A 13211-nucleotide genomic window follows, 5' to 3' on the forward strand; every position below is an offset into this window, starting at 1 on the left:
TCTTTGGGTGCTTTTACAGGGGTGGGCTGGCCGTGCCTTGGCTCCTAGCAGAACTAGTTGCCCTTGAGGGTGGGGGACTCCACAGTCCTTGGACAACAGTCTTGATAGGTCCTGGTTTGGTGGTGGCTGAGGTGCTGATTGCAGTCTTATGAGATGGACGGGGTGGGGGAGTTGTTGGAAAGAGGTCAAGTTTGGAAAGGAAAATCAATTTGGAAAGAGAGGGACGGGTAGGTGTAGTGGGTATGGGAGTGGAGGAAGAGGATGTGGTTGTAGGAGTGTGAAGTCTGGTGTCTTTGGGTGCAGGTGATTGGGCTGGAGGCTGTCGTGAGGTGGATGGCTGTTGGGTGGGTGGCTGCCTGCGTTTGTGTGGTTTGGAAGAGTGGGTGACAGACACACTGGGAGAGGACACAGTGGACGTGTAAATGGTAGTGGGGGTGGTGACTGCACATGTGCGGAGTGTTCTGGTGGGTGTGCTGGTGATGGACGTAGTGGCTGAAGATGTTGTGCATGCAAGTGTGAGTGGAGACATCACAGGGAGGGAGGAAGGAGACGAGGAGGAGGGGGACACAGTGGAGGCAGTGGGTGTTGGTGTGTCTTCATGTGGATGTTGCTTGTGTGAATGATTGTGTGATGTGTGGTGCTTATGTCTGGATGAGCTTCCCTTGGGTGTTGAGGTGTGTGCAGGCTGGTCTGTAGGTGTGTCTGGGATAGGCAGAGGTACAGGGGATTGGGTCTGGGTGGAGGAAGTTGGAGGGGGGAGGCTAGAGACAGGGACAATTGATGCCATCAGTGCTGAGGCCAGAGCGTTGAACGATCGCTGATGGGCAGACTGACCCGAATGAATGCCCTCCAGGTATGCATTACTCCGGTGCACCTCCCTTTCTACACCCTGGATGGCATTCAAAAGGGTAGACTGCCCAACAATGATGGTCCTCAGGAGGTCAATGACCTCCTCACTGAGGGCAGCAGGGGTGACAAGGGCAGGGCCTGAGGTGCCTGGGGCGAAGGAGATGCCCACCTTCCTGGGAGAGCGGGCACGGGGTAAACGCTGAGGGGCTGCTGGGAGGGCGGTGCTGGTGCGCTGGGTGGCAGCTGTACCTGTTGTTGCGGGGCCACAGATGTTGCCGCCACCACAAGGGAGCTCCCTCCAGAGGACGAGTCGCTGCCACTGACATCAGCACGAGTCCCCGCTGTGGAGCTCCCCTCGCCCTCCGTCCCACTGGTGTACTCAGAGTCCGTTGCATGGCCCTCCAGGGCCTTATGGGATGCAGCTCCCTCGTGCTCCGATGCCACTTCTCCTCCGCCTGATGATGCTAATGCACACATGAACAGGAAGACCACAAAAAAGGGGGGGGAGAAAGAAAGACATGTTGAGTGCATGCATGGGTGACACCGTTGGCGGAGAGGACAGACACAGAAGCCCCCTGCACTACGCTGCACACTTGGGGTCCACTACTCAATCAGTGGGACATGGCCTATAAGCCTATGGACGACAACTGCACACATAGATGACACAGGGCCATGAATAGCTGTACTTGGCACCCTACAGAGGTGAGTGGGCGGGGGCACAGGGCCATGCCTTATGGAGGGGCCTAGCCTACAGAAATCGCCCTGGCCTAGGGATACCCACAGCCCACCTCCCCCACCCAGACACCTCCACTGCGTGCAAAGTCACCAGAATGAGAGTGTACTCACCCCCTTGTGTCTGCTGTGATGTCCTCACGCGCCCATCCAAATCGGGGTAGGCCACCGCCAGGATCCAGGACATCAGGGGGGTCAAAGTACGACTGGCACCCCTCCTACGTTGGGAGGCCATCCCCAGCTGAGCCTCCGCCGTCTTCCTGCTCCAGCGTTGGATGTCCTCCCACCTCTTCCGGCAGTGGGTGCCCCGTCTGTTGTGGACCCCCAGGGTCCGGACGTCCTTGGCGATGGCATGCCAAATAGCGACTTTCTGGTGGGCGCTAACCTATATGACATGTACAGGGGGAGAAAAAAAATCATCACCTTCTGCATGCTCGATGTGAGTGGCCCCCCATCCCCACCCTTGCCATGAGGCCAATGCTCTCATCTGTCGTCTGATGCATGCCTGAATCGCTCCCCTCCCCACCATCTTTCATCCACCCGACTCAACCCAGGCATTGCCCACAAAGCATGGTCCCAGTGTACTTACCTGTTGGTCTGGAGGACCGTAGAGTAGCGCATACTGGGGGAGGACCCCATCCACGAGTTTCTCCAATTCTTCAGAAGTGAAGGCAGGGGCCCTTTCCCCAGTCGCAGCAGCCATTGTCTCTTCCAGACCGAGGTCACAGCAGCACTTGCAGTGTAGGTCCTCTCCTGTGGAAGATCAGGTATCGAGTGATTAAGTAGATAGAAAATGGCATACCTCGACCGCCGGCGCACATCGTCATTGGCTCGTGAAACCCATAGGGTTCAATGTTAACCAATGCGGCTTTGCGCCGCGGTCTTCGACCGCCTACCGCCACGGTGTGCCACACCAGCGCATTGACCTCACATCCCATTGTCACACTTCACAGGTCAGGCAGCCGCCATTTCAAGGGCCCACATGGCTTAATTTCTACTGCGTCACACATACCTAGGCCTTTCCTCAACACTCATACAAACCATTCAATGCATAGTGAATCGTGTTGTGTGCAAGCTGTGGGAACGTACCTGTGGGTTGATTGACTCTGTGCTCGCTGTTGTCCTTCCTAGGCACCGTCCGCTGGGCAATGCGAGGAGATGGAGGAATCTTCCCTTGTACAGACCGCTGGTGGGCCTGTCGACAATGGAGGAACGACATGTCATTCTGACATACAGGCTTGACCGAGCCACTATACATGAACTGTGTGCCCAGTTGGAGGCAGACCTGATGTCACCCATCCACCAACCCACAGGGACCCCCCCTCTAGTGCAGGTGCTGTCAGTACTCCATTTCTTAGCAAGTGGGTCATTTCAAACAACAGTGGCAATATCCTCAGGGATGTCTCAACCTATGTTTTCCAAGGTGTTGTCCAGAGTGTTGTCTGTCCTGCTCAAACACATGCAGAGCTACATCGTTTTCCCTGAGGTGGGGGATTTGCCTACAGTGAAGGGTGATTTCTATGCCCTTGGACATATCCCCAACATCATAGGTGCCATTGATGGGACACATGTGGCTTTGGTACCCCCCAGCAGGAGTGAACAGGTGTACAGGAACAGGAAAAGTTATCATTCGATGAATGTACAGATGGTCTGTTTGGCAGCCCAGTACATCTCCCATGTTAATGCCAAGTTCCCTGGCTCAGTGCATGACGCCTACATCCTGCGGAATAGCAGCATCCCGTATGTGATGGGTCAACTCCAGAGGCACCGTGTGTGGCTATTAGGGGACTCTGGTTACCCCAACCTGTCCTGGCTACTGACCCCAGTGAGGAATCCCAGGACCAGGGCAGAGGAACGATACAATGAGGCCCATGGGCAGACTAGGAGGGTGATCGAACACACCTTCGGCCTCCTGAAGGCCAGGTTCAGGTGCCTCCATATGACAGGTGGATCCCTAATGTACTCACCAAAGAAGGTGTGCCAGATCATCGTGGCCTGCTGTATGCTTCACAACCTGGCTTTGCGCCGCCAGGTGCCTTTTCTGCAGGAGGATGGTCCAGATGGTGGTGTTGTAGCAGCTGTGGAGCCTGTGGAGAGTGAAGAAGAGGAAGCCGAAGAGGACGACATAGACAACAGGAACACAGTAATAGAGCAATATTTTCAGTGACACACAGGTAAGAGTACACACTGGCATATTACATTTACTTAAAGACTCCTACCTCTCTACTGTCTGACTTTTTCTCCCAGTGTATGGTAACTGTGTTGTGACTTTCCCTTCCGTTTTCAGAAATGTGGGCCCCACTGCGTGACATCTGCTTTGTTTCCCCATGGACTACAGCTGTGTGACAGCGGTTTGTTGGCATCACAATGTGAATAAAAATGTTGGCACTGTCATGTCTAATACATTTGTTAAAATCACAGACAGACTCCAGATTGTTTATGTGCAATAAGTGTGTTTATTCAAGTGCTCTAATTTGGATGGGTGGTTGCAAATCGGTGAGGGGTGATGGTGGAGGATTGTCCATGGCAGAGTCCAGACTATCAGGTTCACAGGTGCATTGTCCAAATGCCTGTGGGAAGTGGAGCAGGGGCAGTTTAAGGTTGGACAGGGTGACAATGTGGGACAGTGGGATGACAATCAGGGCGGTATCCTTTGCTGGCGGGGTCTTGACATGTTACTCTGTCTTCTTCCTGGATCTCAGGGCCCGCTTGCGGGGTGGTTCTCCTTCTGCAGGGGGTGGAGTTCTGGTGGCCTGTTGGTCTTGTGTCGGGCCTCCTGTCCACTAGCGCCGGCGGAGGTGGTAGCCAGTTCTTGGTCCATGATAGTGACAGGGGCCCTTTGAGGTGCCACAGTGTTCCGCAATGTGGTGATTAACTCATTCAGGGCCACTACGATGGTACCCATGGCGGAACTGATGTTTCTTAGTTCCTCCCTGAACCCCATATACTGTTGCTCCTGCAGAAGCTGGATCTCCTGAAACCTGGCCAGGACCGTAGCCATCGTCTCCTGGGAGCGGTGGTATGCTCCCATGATGTAGGAGAGGGCCTTGTGGAGAGTGGGTTCCCTTGGCCTGTCCCCCCCCTATCGCACAGCAGCCCTCCCAGTTCCCCTGTTTCCCTGGGCCTCTGTCCCCTGGACCGTGTGCCCACTACCACTGCCCCCAGGTCCCTGTTGTTGTTGGGGTGGTGGGTTAGCCTGGGTTCCCTGTAGTGGTGGACACACCGCTGATTGATGTGTCCTGGGGACAGAGGTATGGGCCCGCTGGGTGGGTGCTGTGCTGTTGTTCCCAGAGGGGGGAAGGTCTGCTCTGGCCTGTGACTGTCTGAGGGGAACCGACTGTCCCGAGGTCCCCGATGGACCGGGCTGGTCATCTAGATCCAGGGAGACAGAGCTGCTGTCATCACTGTGGGCCTCTTCTGGGGGTGGAGTGGACATTTGTGGACCCTCCTGCGCGGTGACCTGGCGTTCGGGTCCTGCAGGGGTATAAAAGTATGGTTATTGCTTCTGTGTGTGCCAATGGCGTGCAATGGGTGGGTGCCCGTGTACCCCAGTGCTGGCATTCCTTTGTGGGGGCTGTTGTGACGGTGTTTTGGGGGGTGATGGGGATGTGCATTGGGCATGCTTTGGTGATGGGTGTCCATGCTTTGGGGTCGCATGCAGGGCTAAGTTTTGGGATGGGTGGGTTGTGATGGTGAGACATTTGCAAGGGGTAGTTGTGATGGGGGTGGGGGTGAGGGTGGGGGTATGAGTTGGCATGCAGGTGGGGTGGGGGGATGAAGTAGTGAAGATGGGACTTACCAGAGTCCATTCCTCCGCCTACTCCTGCGAGGCCCTCAGGATGCAGGATGTTCAAGACCTGCTCCTCCCATGTTGTAAATTGTGAGGGAGTAGGTGGGGGTCCGCCGCCAGTCTGCTGCACCGCGATGTTGTGCCTTGATACCATGGAACGCATCTTCCCCCATAGGTCGTTCCACCTCTTCCTGATGTCGTCCCGATTTCTTGGGTGCTGTCCCACAGCGTTGACCCTGTCGTCTATTCTGCTCCATAGCTCTATCTTCCTGGCAATGGTGGTGTGCTGCACCTGTGTCCCGAACAGCTGTGGCTCTACTCGTACAATTTCCTCCACCATGACCCTGAGTTCATCATCTGAGAACCTGGGGTGTCTTTGAGGTGCCATGGGGTGGTGTGGGTGGTGTGTGGGATGGATTGTGTGGTGCTAAGTGTGGTGATGTGTATTGTTGTGTTGTGTGAAGTGCGTGCTAATATTGCAGGGTGACAGTGAATTGGGCGTCTGGGTGCTCGGATGTCTTTTCTCGCTGCGTGTTCACGAATCTCTAGGAGTGGAAGTTTGTGGGTGATGTGGGTGTGTGTTTTATATTGTATTGGGTGTGTGGGAGTGGTGTGTGTATGTGTATCAGGTGTGGGTATTTCGAATTGTCCAATGTGGTAGTGTTTTGTACGAGTATGTGTATTTCGACCGCGGCGGTGTGTACCGCCAATAGAATACCGCGGTTGAAAGACCACCGTGTGGATTCGTGGGTCGTAATGGCATGGGCGTATTTCTGTTGGCGTGATGATGGAGGTTTGGCCATCGCCAGTTTATCGCTGACCTTTGGTGTGGCGGACTTTTGTGGATGTCAGTATTTTGGCGGTTTGCCTGTTGTGGGTCAGAAGGACCGTGGCGGTTTACCGCGACTGCGGCGGTGTTATGGCGGTCTTCTGTCTGGCGGTAAGCGCCTTTTACCGCCGAGGTTGGAATGACCCCCTTAATCTCTTCAAGATTCCCTGTTTGTGCGCACAGCCTGCCAGAAACGACACCCAGCCTGCCCTGCGGTGAAAATTCACCTCACACCGAACTGGAACGACATAGCCTGGCTTCGTGACAAGAAGATTGACCCAGCGCCAGCATAGCACCCAGAAAGAAGACGCACGGCCCACCGGATTGAAGCACAGCTGACCCGGGAAGATGCAGCCCGACTTCCAGCGGGGAATCAACGCAGCACCTGCCTGCAGGAGAAAATTTGACGCAACGCCAACGGGATCAACGCAGCTCCTGTGACTTCGTCCTGCCAGCACAAGAAATCCACCATTGTCCCAAGGACGTGTGAAAACCCTGCAATCCGAAGAGGATCCACAACCGAGCACCGGAATTCGACGCACAGCTTTCCCTGTGTGAAAACTAAACTACGCATCGCCGTGTGCGGCCCGAGAAACTGACGCACACCACTTTGTTTCCACACATCTCCTTCTCTGCGGTTCTTTGCAGAGATTTTTCATGCGAACCAGGTACTTTGTGCTTGAAAGAGACTTTGGGGGTCATTCCTACATTGGCGGGCGGCGGTCACCGCCCGCCAAGCGGGAACCGCCGAATGACCGCACCGCGGTCAAAAGACCGCATCGGCCATTCTGGCTTTCCCACTGGGCCTGCGGGCGACAGCCAGAAGGCCGCCCGCCGGCCCAGCGGGAAACCCCCTTCTACGAGGATGCCGGCTCCGAATGGAGCCGGCGGAGTCGAAGGGGTGCGACGGGTGCAGTGGCATCCGTCGCGATTTTCAGTGTCTGCTTTGCAGACACTGAAAATCTTAGTGGGGCCCCCAGGGTCCCCACGACACCCGTTACCGCCACCGCCAGGAACATGATGGCGGTAAGGGGGTCGGAATCCCCATGGCGGCGCTGCAAGCAGCGCCGCCATGGAGGATTCCCTGGGCCAGGGGTAAACCGGCGGGAAACCGCCGGTTGCCCTTTTCTGACCGCGGCTTTACCGCCGCGGTCAGAATGGCCAAGGAAGCACCGCCAGCCTGTTGGCGGTGCTTCCGTCATTTTAGCCCTGGCCGTCGCCGACCGCCAGGGTTAGAATGACCCCCTTTGTTTGCTTTTAAAAGACTTAAAACAGTTTGTATCACTTTTCAGTGATATCTCAACATATACTTATTGCATTTTAATACTTTTGACCTGCATTTAACCAGATAAATATTATATATTTTTCTAAACACTGTGTGGTGTATTTTTGTGGTGCTTTATGGTGTTATTGTATGATTTATTGCACAAATACTTTACACATTTCCTTCTAAGTTAAACCTGACTGCTCAGTGCCAAGCTACCAGAGGGTGGGCACAGGATAATTTGGATTGTTTGTGACTTACCCTGACTAGAGTGAGGGTCCTTGCTTGGACAGGGGGTAACCTGACTGCCATCCAAAGACCCCATTTCTAACACCCCCTAATTCGCTGATTGGTCCCCTACACCTACCCGCCAATCACCAAATGCCCCTCTCCTGCATGCCACCACCCCACACAGTCCAACTGGCCACGCAGCCCTTGGCAAGAGCCCGTGCCACATTCTAATCCTATCACTATGACTCCCACAGTGCACCAAACCATTTATGTGAAAATCTGAAATCTGCACATCACATAATATTTCATGCATGTATGACTATTGTACTACCTACACCAACTACATTGTTTGACTGAGAACCAGTACATGGCAATGACAGCAAAACAGTGGCAACCAAGGCTAAACACAGCTACTGCTCATTGACAATTCCAAATGGGCACTGATCCACATCCCCAAGCCTGTAATACACTGACCCTGGGTTAGAAAGTAGGATGCCAGACTCCTTGCACATGCACAATATCCAGGGACAAGAATATGACCCTGGATATCCACATACTGTGGTCCCAATGGGACATCATGGTGCAATGTGCAGCCAAAGTGTGTGACAACTACCAAGCCTGAGTACTCACTAGGTACCAGAGTCTAATATTCATGTCAAGGATCAGATAGTAATAGAACCCATCAGCAGTGCCATATGCACTAATTATTGATGACAGCACCCAACATGGAGTATGGTACTCCTGTCACAGACTTATATGTACTACCAAGCTATGCTGGGCAGCATCTGTCACTGTCATTGCAGGGAATCATGCTAAGCCACTGTCTGCATCTCACAAAGAAGGAACCAAACACACTTATTCAACTGTACTCTGTGCCTCACTCCATCAACAGGTGACCCTGCCATTGCCACCATGGAGAAGATACCAAACACTGCTAACCCTCCTCAGGACGAAGGCTCCAGTGAGGACAACATGAATGCCTGGACAGTGAGGACCTACGTGGCCCATCCGGAACACCTGAAGAGTCGATGACTCCCAAGACTCACCCTGCCCACATCAATCCCCCCCAACACTGTTGCTCTGACATCACAGCCCAGCAAGCGCCCCCAAACCTCTGTCCCAAGGACTGTTCTATATATTGTGTGCCCCACAGTACAGGGACCTGAGTCAGACCTTAACACCCAGACAATGATTGTCCTGCTAACACTGGGGGTGGGCACCCAGTGCCACGGGCACAGGCACCTGCGGCAGGGGGCGTGGGAGGGATGCTGTGGACCGGAGGATGAGGCATCCAAGAGACTCCACAGACCAGGATACCATTACCCAAGTCCTGGGAGCATACCAAAATTCCCAGGGCAGTATGGATCAGATCATCACAATGTTGGGGGAAAATCAAAGCTGCAGAGGGAATACCACCAGGAGGTCATGCAGCAATGGCAGGAACACAATGCCACCATTGCCTCCATAGCAGGGGTGTTGAGGGACATATCCAGCACCCTGCGTGGATTAGCTATCCACCCTCAGGCCTCATCCACTAACAATGTGACATCTGCCCCCTCTACATCACTGGCAGCCAGTGGAACGAAGGCCCTGCCAGGGAAACCCCAACCCTCAGACACCCCTCCCACTGTAGCTGAAGAACCCCCGCAAACATGGACGTCCATCCAGACATCTGACTGGAAGAGATGCCAAGACTAAACCCACTGCCAGAAAGTGAACCTCTCCTGAGGTTTTACCCTTGTGTGCCACTGATATACCCTGTTGACTGGACTGAGACATAACTCCATTTTCCTTTGGTACAAAGACACTGGACCTTTGTGACCCAGAGTTGTAGCTGATACTCTGATCTATCCATCTCCACTGAGTCCATCTCATCCCCTGTTTGTTATGTACTTCACATTAAATTCCTGTCACAGAACTGAAATGCACAATAAATTACTTTTGAACCCAACTACTGTAAATGTGTGTTTAATAGTCTAACAACATTTGTCCTTCAACACAAGTGTGGTCTGGTAATGCCCCCCGATTTGAACTAGCAGTGTAATGGCCTTCGGACTAGCAAGGAACCCCACCAATCTCGGCTCGGAGGCTCAAAGCGCTCCTGCACCTGGATTAAACACTATACAGTGGGTCACCCCTTCTCCTGCTGAGGACAGGAGCTTCTGCACGCCTGCCACCGGACATCGGGGACTACGGTGAGCCCTCAGTTCAACAGTTGGGGGTAAATGAGCGCTTTGTGTGAGGCCAGGGCACAGCCTTTACAAATGCAGGTGTGCCTCGCCTCCCCTTCTCTCATCTCAGGAAGACCATTCAAAATGCAGATGCACCTATGTGACCTCTACCCTCCCTGCGTACAGGCTGTCTGAAAGATATGCACAAAGCCCGGCTGTCACTCTGCCCCAAATGTGGATAAGAGGCAAGCTGCAAAACACCAGAGTCATAAGCACAGAGAAATGTTCACTTTCTAGAAGTGGCATTTCTGTAATGGTGATAAAAATCCATCTTTACCAGTAAGCAGCATTTTTCACTGCCATTACAACTATACCAAACATGCCTACGCTACCCATCATAGATCAGACCATACCCCCTATATATAAGGCAGGGCATTTCCAATGCAATCCTATCAGCAGGGCAGCACTCACATCAATGAGAAACCAAACAGTCTGTTTGTCTCTACCAGGACAGGTCACACAACTAGGCACATGTCCTGCCTTCTACACACACAGCGCCCTATCCAGAGGGCTAGCTGGGGCCTACCTTTGGGGTAGCTTACATGTAGTAAAAGGGGAGTTCCAGGCCTGACTAGTAAATGTAGATGCCAGGTCCCTGTGGTAGTAAACTGCACATGCTGGCCCTGTACTAGCAGGCCTGAAACAGGTTTTAACTACTTCTCTGTGTGGTGCAAGCAGCACTGCAGGCACACTAGTAGACTTTTATTTACAGCCCTGGGTATAGAGATACCACTGTACAAGGGACTTACAGGTAAATTAAATATGCCAATTAGGTGTAAGCCAATCATACCAACTTTAGAAGGGAGAGCACCTGCACTTTAGAACTGATCAGCAGTGATAAAGTGCTCAGAGTCCTAGAGCCAACAACAAGAGGTCAGGAAAAAAGAAGGAAGAAGGCAAAAAGTTTGGAGCTGATCCTGCAAAAAAGGCCAGGCCTACCACAATGTATGCCTCAAGCCTTAGGTAGCAGACCCTCAGATTAAATCCACATCCAGTGGGTGGGAGGAGATGGGAATAGGGGAATGCAGGTAATCCAGATCTACACAGGTCAGTCCATTTGCGAAGAGAATTTGGAATCAGTTGTCACAATACATGTTAGAAGTGAAACGTTAATACTGTGCACCTTACATTATAACTGTCTGCTTCCACTACTCACAGATAGGCATTGCACATCATTACACCATCACATATGCCAAAGATCAGGAGGTGTAATGTTAGCTATCCACTTCTAATTATGCACAGACAAGACTTGAAAAGGCCCCACATACCTGCATGTCACTGGAAGTGCTGATTGATGAGCTCTGTTCTACAGTCAGCTGTTCCTTTTTCCTCTGGCTCTTCATCACTTTCCATGTCATCATGTACAGCCACACGTGCTGCTGTCTTACCCTCATCAGCTAGCAATGGTATCCGACTCCTCAGCGCTAGATTGTGGAGCATGCAGCCGGCTACGATGATTTGGTAAACCTTGTGGGTCGAATAGAGGAGTACACCTCCAGATAGGTCCAGGCACCTGAACCTTGCCTTCAGGAGGCCGAAGGTTCGTTCAATGACACGCCTTGTCCTCCTGTGGGATTCACTGAAGTGAAGTTCCCCTGGCGTGTCTGGGTACCTCACAGGTGTCAACAGCCAAGGAAGGTTTGGATAGCCCGAGTCACCTGTAAACGCAATGGTAGAACTAATCAAATTGAAGGCTCAGCGAATGGGCAGATAATGATGACAGGTCACATTACATAATTACACATTAAAATGCTTCCTTGCCAACAAGGCACGCCCTCTCTGTGTGTAGTCGTAACATCATGTGTGGGATATTGCTGTTTCGCCTAGTGTAGGGGTCATGCACTGAAACTGGAAACCTGGATGTCTCTTAGGAGATGTACTGGTTTTCCAGACACACCACCTGCACATTGATAGAGTGGTAGTTCTTCCTGTTCCTATACACCTCTTTATTGACAGTGGGAGGGACCATGGACATATGGGTGCCATCAATGGCCTCTGCTACATGAGGAGTCTGTCCCATCTGATAAAAGTCTGCCTTCACATAGACCAAATCAGCACTTTGGGGAAATCTGGTGTAGCTGTCCAGTTGTTTCAAGAAAGCACACAGTACATCCCTCAACACCAGACTGAGCATGGGGTGAGACATCCCTGCTGTTAAGGAAACAGTATTCTGGAATGATCCTAAGGCCAGGAAGTGAAGCACTGACAAAACTTGAAAAATGGGTGGTATAGAATAGGGATTGTGATTGCCTGGCATCAGATCTGGTTCCAACTGTCTACATAGATCCATGATGGTCTGGCAATTCAGATGATAGATCTGGATGACATGCCTGTCCTCCATGGTTGCCAGGTCTATCAGTGGATGTTACACTCGTAGTTGTCTCATTTCCCTCATAGAAGGATATCTATGTATAGAGGAGAGAATGTACAATGAGTCATGCAGTAAGCACACATCAGCAGCACATGAAATATTAGCAGACACCTAACATGTGTAGAGTTTGCGTAGAGGGTTGACACAAAAAATACAGATCACAGAAATGCACCTCATGCACGATCATTGCAGCAAATTGGCAGAAATGTAAGTCGGATTGGACATATGGCACATATTAATCAGGAAAAGTGTGGGTGACTGTGCAGTCCTGCACTTTCCACACATATGTAATTAAATAAACACACGGGTATCTGACACCTATGTACCTCAGAGTAGCTATACAGAACTATCCATATATATTCATGCTCAACACATCATATTATAGTGAATGGCTCATTCTGTAGCACACCACGAAATCACAACATTGGGTGACACAGATATCAGGACAATTAGGTGTCTGACACTCTTATTTAAGCCCGTCATTGAGTACATGTGCCCAAAATGGGAGGCCTATTGTTCTGGACAGTTAGGAGTGACCTTAGCCCACTGGTGAAAGTCGTCATGGTTGTAGGCGGTCGCAACCGCTGTGTAACTTGTCATAGGTTAACATTGCTGCCTATGGTGGATTGTGGCCAATGGCGATGACTGCCGACGGTGACGGTCCTCTACGTGGCCATTTTCTGAAGTCTCGTTCACTTGACTCCTGGCGCTGTCGTTAGCAAGACCTCCACTGCGTGCGCTGCTGTGTACTGCCTCTGGGAGCCATCATGTCACATCCTGCAGGTGATAGAGCCACTGCCTTTACACAGGATGAGCTAGAGAAGCTGGTGGAGGAGGTACGACCCCTGTATGGACAGCTATATGGGGCAAACGAGGAACAAGTGAGTCCAATGCCCCTGCCATGTGTGATTTAT

This window comes from Pleurodeles waltl, chromosome 2_2, assembly GCF_031143425.1.
Source record: "Pleurodeles waltl isolate 20211129_DDA chromosome 2_2, aPleWal1.hap1.20221129, whole genome shotgun sequence".
In the NCBI taxonomy this organism is placed as follows: Eukaryota; Metazoa; Chordata; class Amphibia; order Caudata; family Salamandridae; genus Pleurodeles; species Pleurodeles waltl.